The 14268-nt window shown below is 43.3% G+C and overlaps 1 protein-coding gene across 8 annotated transcripts in view; it reads left to right on the top strand.

The window, feature by feature from the left end:
• PRLR (prolactin receptor) overlaps positions 1-14268 on the top strand; it is a 183485-nt gene that overhangs the window by 46125 nt on the left and 123092 nt on the right. The gene's annotated exons all lie outside the window — the stretch shown is intronic.

Raw genomic sequence — 14268 nt, 5'->3', positions numbered from 1 at the left:
GACACCAGGAGTTCTAGAGAGACACTCTAGATGATCAGGCATAGGAGCAAAGATCTAAAGGTCAGTGCACTGAAGTTCTGATCACGTGGCATAGCAGCCCTGGGTATGGTGGGAGGAAACACTGGGTGAGACAAGGAGGCTGCCTTGGTGTAAAGTTGGGAACATCTCCAGATTTTAAAGGGTGGCAGAGAGGCCAGAGAGCAAACTCTCAACAACCACAGTCTATGCCAGGGAGAGGTCTGGGTGATTTTGGCTTTATCTTTTTTAAATGACTTAATTTCATTCACCAGAATTAAAACTATAGAAATATTTGACAAAAAAATACATCCAGTTCCCATCTACCCACTCTCCCCTACACATGATTATCTCTATTAATATCTTGACTTTGGTTCTTTTATGATGATGAACCAATATTGATATATTATTAACTAAAGTCCATAGTTTACTGTTTGTGTTGTACATTATGTGGCTACAAACAAATGCTTGATGACAGCTGTTTACTGTGGGGAGCAACTGGGAGCAACTCGGACTAGACTAAGTTACTGGAATTAAGACTTATTCTATGCATCTGCTCTCCCACAATATGGCGCTGAGAAGGGAGAAACAGCTTCTACACAGCTGCCTCCAGTTCCACCAATAAACTGTAGGACCTGCTCCTGATTGGAGGAGAGCAGCGTACTTGGCGTGTGGGTAGCAGAGTTGGGATTGGCGGAAGAGGACTATAAAGGAGGAGAGAGACAACATGCACGAGGAACATCTAAGGGGAACACCTGAGGAACACCTGTGCAGCCCCCGAGAGAGCCGGCCGGCGGTGTGCCGCTCCCCCGCGGAAGTGGGGAAAGTGGCCAGGGGGAACCGCCCTTCCACGGAGGTGGAAGGGATGGTAGCCAACCCGGGAAGAACCAGCAGCAAACCCGGGGAGGGCCGAGCAGACGAAAGAACAACGCAGGGTCCTGTGTCGTTCCTCCACGAAGAGGGGGAGCGACATAATGGTGCCGTGACTCGGATATGAAGCCTAGGCAGGGTTTAGTGTCGTTCCTCCACGAAGAGGGGGAGCGACAGTTTACCATCACAGCAGCATAAAAATAGTTTCACTTCCCTAAAACTCCTCTGTGGTCTACCTATTCATCCAAACTTCCCTTCTCCCAATCCCTGCCAATTACTGATCTTTCTTTTTTTTTTTTTTTTTTTATTATTTTTGACAGGCAGAGTGGACAGTGAGAGAGAGAGAGACAGAGAGAAAGGTCTTCCTTTGCCATTGGTTCACCCTCCAATGGCCGCCGCGGCCAGCGCGCTGCGGCCGACACACCGCGCTGATCCGATGGCAGGAGCCAGGTGCTTCTCCTGGTCTCCCATGGGGTGCAAGGCCCAAGTACTTGGGCCATCCTCCACTGCACTCCCTGGCCACAGCAGAGGGCTGGCCTGGAAGAGGGGCAACCGGGACAGAATCCGGCGCCCCGACCGGGACTAGAACCTGGTGTGCCGGCGCCGCAAGGCAGAGGATTAGCCTAGTGAGCCACAGCGCCGGCCCAATTACTGATCTCTTTACTACTTCTATAGTCTAGAATTTTACATAGTTGTAATCATGCGGACCATAGTCTTTTCAGACTGGCATCTCTCCACAATATTAAGATTCCTCCATGCCTTCCCGTAACTTGATTGCTTATCTCTTTTCAGCACCATTTTCATTTTTTTAGAAAGCTTGTATCTAATAAATATAAATTTCATAGATACAGCCTTTGGAATATTGCAGTTCTTCCCCCCTTACCCACCCTCCCATCCCCACTTCCATCCCACCTCCTACTCCTGCTCCCATCCCATTCTTCATTAAGATTCATTTTTAATTATCTTTATATACAGAAGATCAACTCCATACTAAGTAAAGATTTTAAAAATTTGTACCCACACAGACACACAAAGTATAAAGTACTGTTTGAAGACAAGTTTTACTGTTAATTCTGATGGTACAATTCATTAAGGACAGAGGTCCTACATGGAGAGCAGGTGCACAGTGACTCCTATTGTTGATTTAACAATTGACACTCTTATTTATGATGTCAGTGATCTCCTGAGGCTCTTGTCATAAGCTACCAAGGCTAAGGAAGCCTTCTGAGTCCATAAACTCTGTCACTATTTAGACTGGGCCATAAGCAAAGTGGACGTTCTCTCCTCCCTTCAGATAAAAGTACATCCTTCTTTGATGACCCTTTCTTTCCATTGGGATCTCACTCACAGAGATCCTTTGACAGCACTATTTTCAGAACCATTGGGAAAATGAGCCACAGTCTGTTTATCTATTAGGGTAGAAAGATAGGAGGCAGAAACAATGGAAAGGGTAAATGAAGTGAGGGCAGCAAAGGACACAGAACATGATAGAAGCAAGAAGAAGAAGGGTTTGGAAAGTGGGAAAAATAAGCTAGATGGAAAGATACAGCAGCCTAAACTTTGTGTGGCAGGGTTCTTGTGTCCAGTGCTCACTGAGAGAGGCCAGTTTCTCACCAACCTCCATCATGGGGTCAGGAGCTATGTCAGCTTGATTTTGAAAATCCAACTCATGGAAGGCATTTAATAAATACTCATATTTGTTGATCCAACTAAAACTCCAAATTTTTCTAAAAAATCAATTATCCCGAAAGCTAGAAACTCCAAAGCCAAGCAGCCCCTGAAGCTGCCATCTCAGAAAGTTCTGAGCTGCTTGCTCAGAGGAGACCCTACATACAACCTGTCAGGAAACATCTTGCCTGGGGCACTTAACTCCTTGATCAAGAGTGTATCTCTCTTGCCACCCTCTGCACCTGGTTTATGAGATGCTGTGAGGCCAGAACCAGATCCAAGCAGTAGGAGATGACAAAACCAATCACACACAAATAGCAGAGGCAGAGGGTTGGGCAAGGAGCAGCTGCCTTGCTACCTTGGGGCCTCTTCAGTAACAATCCCAGGACCAGGAGGACAATTCCATGGGGAGAAGGACCCGGGGGTGATTCCATGTGATGCTAATTCCAGTCTCAGAGATCTTCAAGCCACAGCACAGCAGAAGTAACCCACTTCCATGCAATTGGAAATGCAAACAATGGGAAAGTGTATGCCAACCTGGGCACAGCACCAACTTTGGGGACAGAGAGCATCTCCTAAGGTATTCACATCCAGCCATTTCTACTATATCTGACCAATTTCTGAAGCATTCTTTGTGCATAGGAACTCTTAGAGAGGAAGGAGCTCCTACCATAAATTTCTCATTGTCCAAAAATTTTTATGAACAGGTACAAATTGTCTTCACAAGATTTGGTCTGTTTTCATAAGCATCTGCTACTTGGGTGCTAACCAGAGGAGAATTTTCATCTAATTTTATTGCCCATTTACACTTGCTTTCATGCCTGGGAAGGACCAGTCATGAAAATTCAGGGTCAAGTCCGTAGCATTTGGCACCAGTGGAGAGAAAAAGAGAAAGCTTTGGTTAGTGTTACTCCTTCCCGGGAATGTGACTCACAGACAACACGCAGCCTCTCCCTCTCTGCTCCTCTCATCCACATTTTGTCTTCCTGGTTTTCCAGACCTCTCTCTGGACTTGAGTTCCTTTTACCTAATTTGACTCCTTTTCTTTCCTCCCACCCTAAATTCTTAGCCATAGACATTGGAGCACATTTAAATATCTACCCATAATGAAGCAAAATCTCATCATGAGGGCCCAGTGAATTGGGAGGTGGGGGAGAAAGGGAGGCTCAGGACTGAGAATGGCACACAGAGGTGGGCACAGATTCCTTCACAGAGACTCAACTTCCATGGGCTTTAAAGAGCAGACACTTAGGATAGAGCCCAGAGCCATGCCCCTTACTGTTAATAACGCTCAACCGTAAGTCACTCATCCACTGATGCATTTACTCAGCAAGAGTAGACCTCAGCAATACAAAGACAGATGAAACATAGCCCTGGCTCCCAAGAATCATGTGGGTGAGACAGGCGTGTGGACCACTAATGGAGAAAACAAGTATGAGGAAGTCGATGATTTTGAGGGTCAATAGGGTCATGTGCCTGCCTAAGAGGGCCAGAGACTCAAATGGCTGCCCTGGAAAGAATTCCTCAGGACTTGATGCTTGAGGTTTGCAGGAGGAAGACCCTGGGCAATTTGTTCCTGGCAGAAGGAGCTTACTGAAAAGGCACTGAGGAATCATGGTGGTAATTGGAAAACTAGAGGGTCAGGAAGCTGGAACCCTAAGTATGTGGTGTGCGGAGAAATGAGACCTGGACAGGATGGCAGAGCCCACTGGGAACGATGGACTTGAAGTCAAAGGGAAGGCTGAGGCTAAGGAAAATTACAGAAGCACTGCAGACAGCAGAGATATTTCATCAGATTTACCTTGGCAGAAAGAAAGTTCTGGCTGGAATGTGAGGAATAGTTTGGAGAACAACGAGGAGGCTGCCACAGCCAAGTGAACTAGAAGCTGTGTTTCTTCACGATCACTTTGGCTTTCCACACGTGACCGCCTCAAGCTTCCTATTAAAGTAGAAGTGAACGTGTGAGAAGGGCTTTCTTGAAAACAACTCATTTGCTAACTGCTTAGTTTCTGTGCTGTTGATGATTGTAATGGCTTGATTTTATAGTTACCATCATGGGGAATGTACCACTATAAAGATATATCATCCTGATAAAACTTGTTATGTGTTCAGGGACCATACCTACCTCTGCCCAGTATTTTGCCCATTACCAAGCTCAGGGAGCCAGTTACCTGGCATCTCCTCACAGTCTGTGTTGGGAAGAGCTTTCCTCTTTGGTTATCAGTAGATAGACACATGGTTGTCAAGATTCTTGTCCTAGCTCAGGGTGGCAGAAGAAGACTGGTTCACACGAGAAAGAACACTGACCACCAAGGAGTTCATTTGCTCACTTCTCTTCACTATACTACTATACTCAAATAAAGCTTCATTTCAAAGGAAAAACAATGGCTTATTTAGGCCAAAACAATTGTTTGGTTGCTGTTGTTTTTAGTTTGGTAGTTCCCTTCATTTTTTTCAATTTGGCCTTTAAAAAATTTTATTTATATAAGATGAACAAATATATGTATTTCATATATAAAGATTTAAGAGCATAGTGATAGTTCCCACCCTAACCTCCACCCCTGCTCCCACCCTCACTCCTCCTTTCTTATTCTTTCTTTGAATTTTTACAATGACATACTCTCAGTTTATTTTGTAGTCATAAACCTAAGCCTCCACTAAGTATCATTCAACTAATAGTAAAAAGAAAAAAAAAAACAGTTTCTCAGTAGTAGAAACAAGGGCTGTAAACAATAATCAACTCAATGTCAATTTCACTCATATACATTACATTTATTATTTTTTTTATGGGAGCAATTCTTTTTTTTAAGATATACTTTATTTATTTGAAAGAGTTACAGAGAGAGGTAGAGACAGAGAGGTCGGTCTTCCATTAGCTGGTTCACTCCCTAGATGGCCACAATGGCTGGAGCTGCGCCGAACTGAAGCCAGGAGCTTCTTCTGGGTCTCCTACGTGGGTACAGGGACCCAAGGACTTGGGCCATCTTCTACGGCTTTGCCAGGCCATAGCAGAGAGCTGGATCGGAAGAGGTGCAGCTGGGACTCGAACTGGCGCCCATATGGGATGTCGGCGCTAAAGGACAGGGCTTTAACCTGCTGCACCCCAGCACTGGCCCCTCTTTTACTTACTTTTAGATGCTATCATGAAGAAGGCAGATTCTGAAGCAAACTGTCTGTCCTGTGTGAGCAGTGTGGAGTTGAAGAAGGACACAATCTCTGTGACTCAGTTTCCACCTGCAAAATTAGATGATATCATCCACCTATATTGGTGTGCTGGCACTGCCATAGCAAAGTGCCCCAAACTGAGTTTGGTTTAAACAACAGGAACGTAGGGTCTCATAATTCTAGAGACCAGAAGTCTAAAAACCAGAGAACCAGCAGTTTTGCTCTCCTCTGAAACCTCTGAGGGAGAATCTCTTCCATGCCTCTCTTCTAGCTTCCAGTGACTGTCGCAATCTTTGGCATTCCTTGGCTCATAGAAGCATCACCTGATCTTTGCTTTCATCTGTACGGGCCCTGCCCATAATTCCCCCAGTCCTATTGTATTATGGTCCACCCTGATGACTGCATCTTAACCAGTTATACCTCCAATGACCCTATTTCTAAATACGGTCAAATTCTGAAGTATGAGGACTTCAAGGTATAAATCTACTGGGGAAGAAGGGAGCACAAGACAACCCAAATACTACCTAATAGAGTTTTCCATAAAAATTCAAAGATCAACTCCATTAAAGTACTTAAGATAGTACCTGATACTTAGAGAGCTCTCATTAATTGTTAGAGTTTGTTAGATACACATGAAAAATTGCTCAGGCCAGCAGAAAGAATTGAGATTCAGCTGGTGTGCACTAGGGATAACAAATCCACCACTAGTTGCCTGTGAATATTTTGGTTGATCAGGGCTTATGCCAGACCAGGTGAGTGTTTTGAATAATACTCTTGGCTAAAGGTACAAGATGAGAAGTTGTAAACCCAATGAGGTCAAGTTTTTCTTGCCCTTTCTCCAAGTTGTGTATACTATACAATGCAGCTAGTCCCAGTGGGCAAAAAGCCATTCTCATTTCCTTCCGAGGGAAACTGATGACAGTCCGGTCCACCTAAAAGCCAACTTCTCACTGTGGCTCACCCACGTGGGCTGGAGAATGGATCACCACATGGAGCTTGGGTGAGGGCACTTGTTAGAGTATGTCCTGCATCGGATGACCCCAGGGTGCTTGAAGGTGCAGCTGACACCAGCAAGAGTATTTACTTGACTCAGCTGCCTTAGAATCAGCCCTTTAAAAAATAAATAAAGCATAAGTATGTTGATCTTTTATGTGGGTGATTAAAAAAATCATGTGACCCAAAATGCATTACAAATAAATAATACAAAGAGGAAATACAAGAAGGCAGGCTGCTGAAATTAGCAAGAGCTGAAGCTGGAGAGCCTAGTAGCCTCTTGCTAGAACTTTCTGGGCATAGAGTTTCTTCTGAGAAATTTTACAGGCTGCCAAAAGCAACTGTAGTAGCAGGAGACCAAGGGGACAGCACCTGCCCAGCAAAGGAGGAGACTGACACAACAAGCCAAGGTCAAACTGAGCCGTCAAGGGAAAAAATGATTGGAAATGCACAGTGGATCCATTGTGTCAAAAAATATTTTTTCAAAAATTGTGCATGACTAAACATGTAGATTGTTATTCTTTAAATAATGCAATATAACAACTATTTCTATAGTATTTACATTCTATCAGGTAATCAAGTAATGTAGAGAGGATTTCAAGTATATAGAAGGATTTCACAGGTTATATGCAAATAACATGCATTTTATGTAAAAGACGTGCAAAACTTCAAAAGTTGGTATTCTTGAGTGTCTTAGAACTAGTCACCCAAAAACTACCATTCCAGCTGGGGAAGATATAAGCAGGGTTGTTGTCCGTGGAGGGGTTTTGATGGGCTCACTTTGCTGCAGACTGATTCATCTCAGCACATGGGTCCTAGACCCCCAAGGCCAAGGCGATGGGGCTTTCTTCCTCTTGCCCTCATCAGATTCCTGTTACTCAGTAAATAGGAAGGCTTTGTGCTTTGGTAGGAAAACTCTGGACTGGAAAACAGGATTCTCTGTTTGGTTGTGCTGCTCCAAAGCTGGGTGACCTTCAACAAGTGGCTCAAACTTTCTGGGCTCAGATTTGAGGGTTTTGTGGTTGTGGACATCATGGATTCTTCATGTTAAAGGAATATTAGGAATCTCATTCCAATCATTTTGTGGATAAGGAAGCTAAGGCTGAGGACTTGAGACTTGCTCACAGTCGTAGAGATGAGAGGGACAAGGAACCCACCAACTCCAATATCTTCACTCCCACCTAGGACCCCTGCATTAGTAATAGTGTTCTTCCATCTGCTGATTGCATCGGGGTGCTTGTATATGCTCCTCATTCCAACATGATTAAGTAGACATTGTTATATCCGTTTTACATATAAGAAAATTGGCTTGCCCAAGATCCTCTAGCTACTGAGTAGAAAAGCCAGGACTTGGACTGATAGTTTGATGCACTTCCTGCTGCACTGCAGTTGCCCACAGAAAATCCTGGCCCCAAGCCAGCATAGGTACCCTGCTTTAGACTAGCAGCAACCCTCACAGGAGTGAGGACCAGTTCTTGGGGGCAGGCAGGTTCGTCTCCGGGTTGGGGACAGCCAAGCAAGAATACTTATTCCAAGTATCTGCAGAAAGGTGGCTACATCTTCCCGGTATGAACTATATTTCAATGGCTAAGAGATTTTTAAGCAAGAATAATTTATTATTCTCTCTGCTACTAGAAATTAACTGAGTGGCGCAAAATGAGTAAGCCAGGGGTCCCTAGTACAGGTTCAGTGGGAGTTGCATCAGGCCCCATAGTGAGAAATTTATACCACATGCTCCCCCGCCACTACCCCATCATCTCTGACTTAAAGAAGCAGGACACTGGTACCCTAAGCAGCATCAGCACATCTCAGAGTCTTAGGGAAGAGTTGCTCCCTCTGTACAAATGAGGCCTCAATGCCTCTTCAGGGTGAAAAAGAGCTCTCCAGGCTGAGTCTAGGTGAAGTTCTAGTCCAGAAGGATTGGCAGCATTGGCGTGGACACTGGACCCTTTACCATGCTTTCACTTTCTGCAGTTTCAATTACCCACCATCAACCATGTCTGGAAATATTAAATAGAAAAATCCAGAAATGAATAATGCATAGATTTTAAATGACTTTTATTATGATATATTGTTACAATTTGTATATTTCATTGTTAGTTATGGTTGTATGTACATATAGGAAAAAATATGGTATGTGCAGGGTTTGGTACTATCTGTAGTTTCAGGCTCCACGGCCAGGGTGGGGTGGGGGGTGGTCTGGAAACACAGTGTTAGGTTTTCTAGCAAAAAAAAAAAAAAACTGAAAAACAGTGAGCACCTTTCATTTTAGTCATACTTTATTTATACTTTATTCATAGTTTTATTTAATTCTGTATAGTCCAAATATCATTTCGATGTATAATAATGTGACAACTGAGACATTCTCCATTTCCTTTTTCATCCTGTCTGTGAAATCCAGTGGGCGGCTCACGCTGACAGCACACCTCAGTTTCAACCTATGGCATCTCAAATGCTGGAGCCAGCGTGGCAATTGGCTGCCATCCGGCACAGCAGTGCCATGTTAGCTTGATTAGACCTCGGAAGCTCAATGCATGCTGGGAGCTCTATGATCTCTTGAGTTACCTCTCAACCCTGACATTTGATCATCCTGAGAGCACGAGGGTGGTTGGGAACACTTTATTCCAGCTGCCAGTATTCCTTACAGAAATTCATGCAACAAAATACAATCATGAGTGCCTTCCTCCCACCTACCCCTCAGCACAAGCCTTCAACAGGCTGTTCTCAAACAAAGAACAAACTGCTGCAGGTCTTCTCCGGCTTCCACTTCTGGTTCTCAGCAGTGGTGCTGTGGGAATAGAATCCCTGCCTTCTTCAATGTGACTTCCCCTAAGAGGAGTTCCACAGTTAATCATTGACAACTTAAGCAAATTCACAGAGTGCCAAGATTAGGTCTTCTGTCAGCCCGGCACATTTTCTAACAGTGCATTTCCAGGAGGACTTTGCCCCTGTTGGGCTCCTCCTAAGTTTCCAGGACAAACACACACTCACACACAAACACACACACACTCACTGCCCTTGTAATTTTAGTAAGGAGAGACCCAAGCCTAAAACTTCAGGGAACCTACTTGGAAGCTTTTTCCAGGCAAGTGAACTCTCCTCTTTGAATTCTCAACTAAATAGATGTTATGGGAAAATTAAATTACACTAGCTGAGAAGAAACCATTGTAGTCCATCCTGCCTTGGGGAATTTGTAAAGAGAACTTTGCTATGTAAAGAAACTCAGAATGTTCATATTTTGGTATTTGATCAATGGAGATATATGCCTATCAAGAAATTAGCACATTCTATAGTGCAGGTTGGAATGGATGGGGAAATTGATGTCCTTTTTATTATGTGGATGAGACATCTGAACGAAGGGAAAGACCAAGTTCCAGAAAGCAAGACTCCTGACTTGCAAGTCAGCAGGTTCCTGCAAGAGGAGCGCTGGAAGCTAGAGGGTGCTTCACAATGTCCTACAAGAGTTGTTCCTCTAAATTCCTTCGAGCAGGTCCCTGAAACCTTGTTTATGCAAGGCAAAACTTTGCTTTGTTGATGCAACACAACACTGGACTTTGGCCCAGGTCACATCAAATAACACCTGCATGTGCCGCGCATTGACTGTGTGTGTGGCTCTGTGCTAAACTTCACTGTTCCATTTCCTCACGTGTAACAATCAGATGCCCTGCCTCATAGAAGTCTCAGGGCGCTTGTATTATTGGAAAGACGGAGTAAATACATGTTAAATGCTTAGGGACCACACTATCTCACCTATAGCCCTGGTGAGTCCTTGCTTTTGCAATCATTCCTGTGAAGGGAACAGGGAAGACATAACAAGTAAGGGCTGCATGGGGCAGTGGATCCCATGTCCATGGCTAATTCACTCATTCTAGGCCACCTGATTTATTGCTCGTTTGTTTTCCCTTGGAAGTTTAAGAATCTTTCATTTAAAGCAAATGTTCTTTTGAGAGATAACCTTTAATCAGCCAACCATTATCAGGAATTCTTTTATGTCTTCTCAGGAATTTAAAAGAGCAAGTTCTTACAGGTAAGGGCACAAGGACAAGTCCAACATTCTGATGCTTTAGAATTCAGTCCATACCTACGTAGAGATAAGTCATTGGAAATCTAGTCTGATTCCCTTGCCTGTGAAGGTAAACTCAAGTCATGTTGGGATTGCCTTCTTTTGGTTGGGAGAAAAATGTTTTGAAAATGGTTAGGCTCAGAATGAGTGTCTTGGCAAAAGGAGCTGGTGAGGTCCTTCAAATGCCCAGCTTGTTTTCCTCTCAGAGACTTATCAGCCTATAACCCTGAACCACTGGCACTTCACTCACTCAGTTCTTGGCCTTCTGTCAAAAATGAAATTATCACATGTGTATCTACAGCTGACCTTGGGTGAACCAACAAGACTGGGATTTCATTTGGCTTCTCAGACCCTTCTCCCAGTGTGAAAACTGAAGGGGGAAACACCTGGAGGTAGGGGACCCCATTTTTTGTGTCCTGGAGAATGTGGACCTCAGTTAAAATAAGTGAGTTAAATGTCATTTGATCCTTTAGAAGGAGCTCCAGGCATGGGGACTGGGTCACACTCCTGGGCTAAGGGAGAGATGCCATCGGCCTGCCAGCTTTACTGAGGACCTGAAGCATAGGGCAAGCAGCCACCAAGAGCCCAGTACACAGTTCTGTGAGGTGCCTTTGACAAGGACCTTGGCAACTCATCGTGTATTCAGTGGGGGCAGAGGCAACAAGGAGACAGACTGATAGGCAAGAGAATATGAGGATTCCCAGGGATGGTTCCTGCAGGAAGGAAACCTCCCGAGGAATGCCCTGACCATCTACTCTTTTAAAGGACTGTCATACGGCAGAGGGAGAAGAAGTACTCGTGTTTGCTCAAAATGACAAAACTAGGAAACGTAAAAGGAAATAATAGAGTAGCTGGATTTTCTTTGAGCAATTAGAGCTGTCTACAGTAACCAGCTGTGTGCTGTGGCGCCTTTGTTGATACTTCACGTGTTCACGCAGTACTTGGAAGGTAAAGCAGAGGGAGCTGAGGAGGTGAAGAGGGAATTTCTTTCCTGTGGTGGCTGATGGAACTGCAGAATCTCTCAGGCTGTCACTAACTGTAAGAGTTTGATTTTATGATGGTTTCTTTGCATGAACAACAAAGGTGAGCTTATGATCTTTGTTCCACAAACTGTAGTTTCCCGCATTAACTATTGTGCCTACGGAAAGTCTGAGAAACAGGAAGGCTAAGAAGGTTTCAGTGTATTTTAAAATACTTTGTGAGAGGTCATCAGATCACAAAGGTCAGTTCCTGGTGTGGGTAGAACTGGGCTGTGGAGCCAGAGCCCACAGAGGTTCAGATACTGCCTGTGCCCGTAGCAGGGTCTGTGAACTTGGACACCTCACCTCATTTATTTTGGCTTACTTTTGTGGCTGGAATAGCAATGATAACCCTTGCTGTATGCTGTCATTGCCAGCCTACAGTCAGTGCACTTGAAACATGAGAACAATGCCTGGCCATAGTGGGCACTCAAGTGCTGGTGATACTTGCCATGGAAGGAGAAATTAATATTACCACTCAAATCCATGGGAGAATTTAACTGTACAACATTATTGCAACAAAAAATCATTTATATTTCTTTTGTTTTATAATACAAAAAGAGAACTTAAATACAGCTACTTGTTTTGGTAATAATAGACATTTCTTTTGGTGGAGGAGGCAATTCAGAAGTGCTAACTTCTGCCAATGGAGTGCATCACAATAATCTCATGACATAAATGAAAAAAAAAAACAAATCAAGTCTAGGAATTTTTTATTATTATTATTTTATTGCTGGTGAAACTCAAAAAGAATTAGAATTGTCTTAGTCCAATTTCTGTTGCTAGAATGGAATACCTGAGGCTGTGTAAATTCTGAAGGAAAGATGTTTCTTTTGGCTGACAGTTCTGGAGGCTGACAAGTCCAAGAGCAGGCAGCTGCGTCTGGTGAGGGCCTCCTGATGCTCCACCTCACAGGGCAAAGAAGAAGGGCAGCAGGCACACATGAAGAAGATAGAGCCCGTAGAGCACCCATGCCTTATCACAACCTGCTCACATCCTAATTCAGTCCCTCAACAGCAAAAATCCACTCTTAAGAGAAAGACATCAAGCCCCATTTGCAACCTAAACTCTTTTATTTCCAATTTTTGCTTTTGAAGATATGTAAAAATTGTACGTATTTGTGGAGTACCATGTAATGCTTCAATACTTGTATACATTGTCTAATGTTCAATTCAGGGCAAACATATCTCCTCAAATGTTTATCATTTTTAAGGTGAAATTTTTAAAATTGTTTCTTTAAAGTTAATTTTCACCAAAAATATGTGTATGTTATTATTATCTGTTGTAACCCTCACTGTGCAATAGATTAAGTGTTCTAATAACCTCCTACAGATCCTGCCTCGCAGCATATCTATCTGCCTCAACCCGAGTTTTGCTGAAGTCAAATCATAGCAAAATCACTGGGATTTCCAGTGTTTACTGTGGCTCTGTCATGGCTTCTTCATTGCCCAAATAAACACAAATCAAGGTTTCATCTAGAAAGCTCATCTGCCCCATGGTTGACAGTGCAGTAACATCTGGTTAACGACAAAATGATCTGTACTCTAATTTTTTTTCTCATCATAAGATGTACTTGGATGACCAGAGGAAAAGAAAAAATGTGCAAGAGACCTTATATTTCTCATCTTAAGATGAGAACCGCTCATTTACACTGAGTTTATTAGAGGTCTAGGAGCCATAAGAACCTCCTTTGATTCTTTGAATTTCTCAGGCTCTGGATTCCAAGCGCTTCACTAAGATAGTATCTCATAAAAGCAAGGGGAGAAAGAAGATACTGAATGATCCTCTCAGGACATCTAATGCAGATCTTGAGATTCTGCCTGCTTGTTTGTCCAAATGGAATGCATCTCTGGGTAAACAACAAAGGCCTCCCACTGTTAGACAAAATGTTTTCCAGTCTTTGGGGTGACACAACTTTGCTTCTGTGTGAAATAAGACAGTTCTAGCCAAATTCTAAGTGATCAATTGTGTATGACAGAAAGAACTTATTTTTCACGCTCCCAATAAATGCAGCAAGACCACAGACAACTCTGACTAGTCTCTTTGGAAACTGGATGGTGCCAAGAATGAGCAGTTAAATTGGTTCCTTTTGCTTTGGGTTATCTATAAAACCAATATTATTTAAAAATGCTAACAACTGTTATGCTTCACTAGTGGGATCCAGGGCATGATTCAGTACTTGGGTAATGTGTGTTAATCATCCACATATGTCCATTTCCTAGGACATAGTGTGTTGATTCCTAGCCTCAAGTTTTGGATGAGGATGAAAGACAGGTGAAAATCTCCCAATATAAGATAGAAGTTGTTTCTCCTCTTTGCCTTGGTCTTCACTGCTTCTGTCTCTGTTTTTCTTTTCTCCTTTTATCATTGATGAGACTAGAAGTCAGTTCTATATGCCTGGAAATCTATCTGCTATATAGAATAAAACATAATTTAAAGGAAAAACTCTTTCAACAGTAACACAGCTCGGGCTAT

The sequence above is a fragment of the Oryctolagus cuniculus genome, chromosome 14, assembly GCF_051225735.1.
Source record: "Oryctolagus cuniculus isolate XC-2025 breed Fujian yellow rabbit chromosome 14, ASM5122573v1, whole genome shotgun sequence".
Classification (NCBI taxonomy): Eukaryota; Metazoa; Chordata; class Mammalia; order Lagomorpha; family Leporidae; genus Oryctolagus; species Oryctolagus cuniculus.
This window is presented reverse-complemented; position numbering and strand designations above follow the sequence as displayed.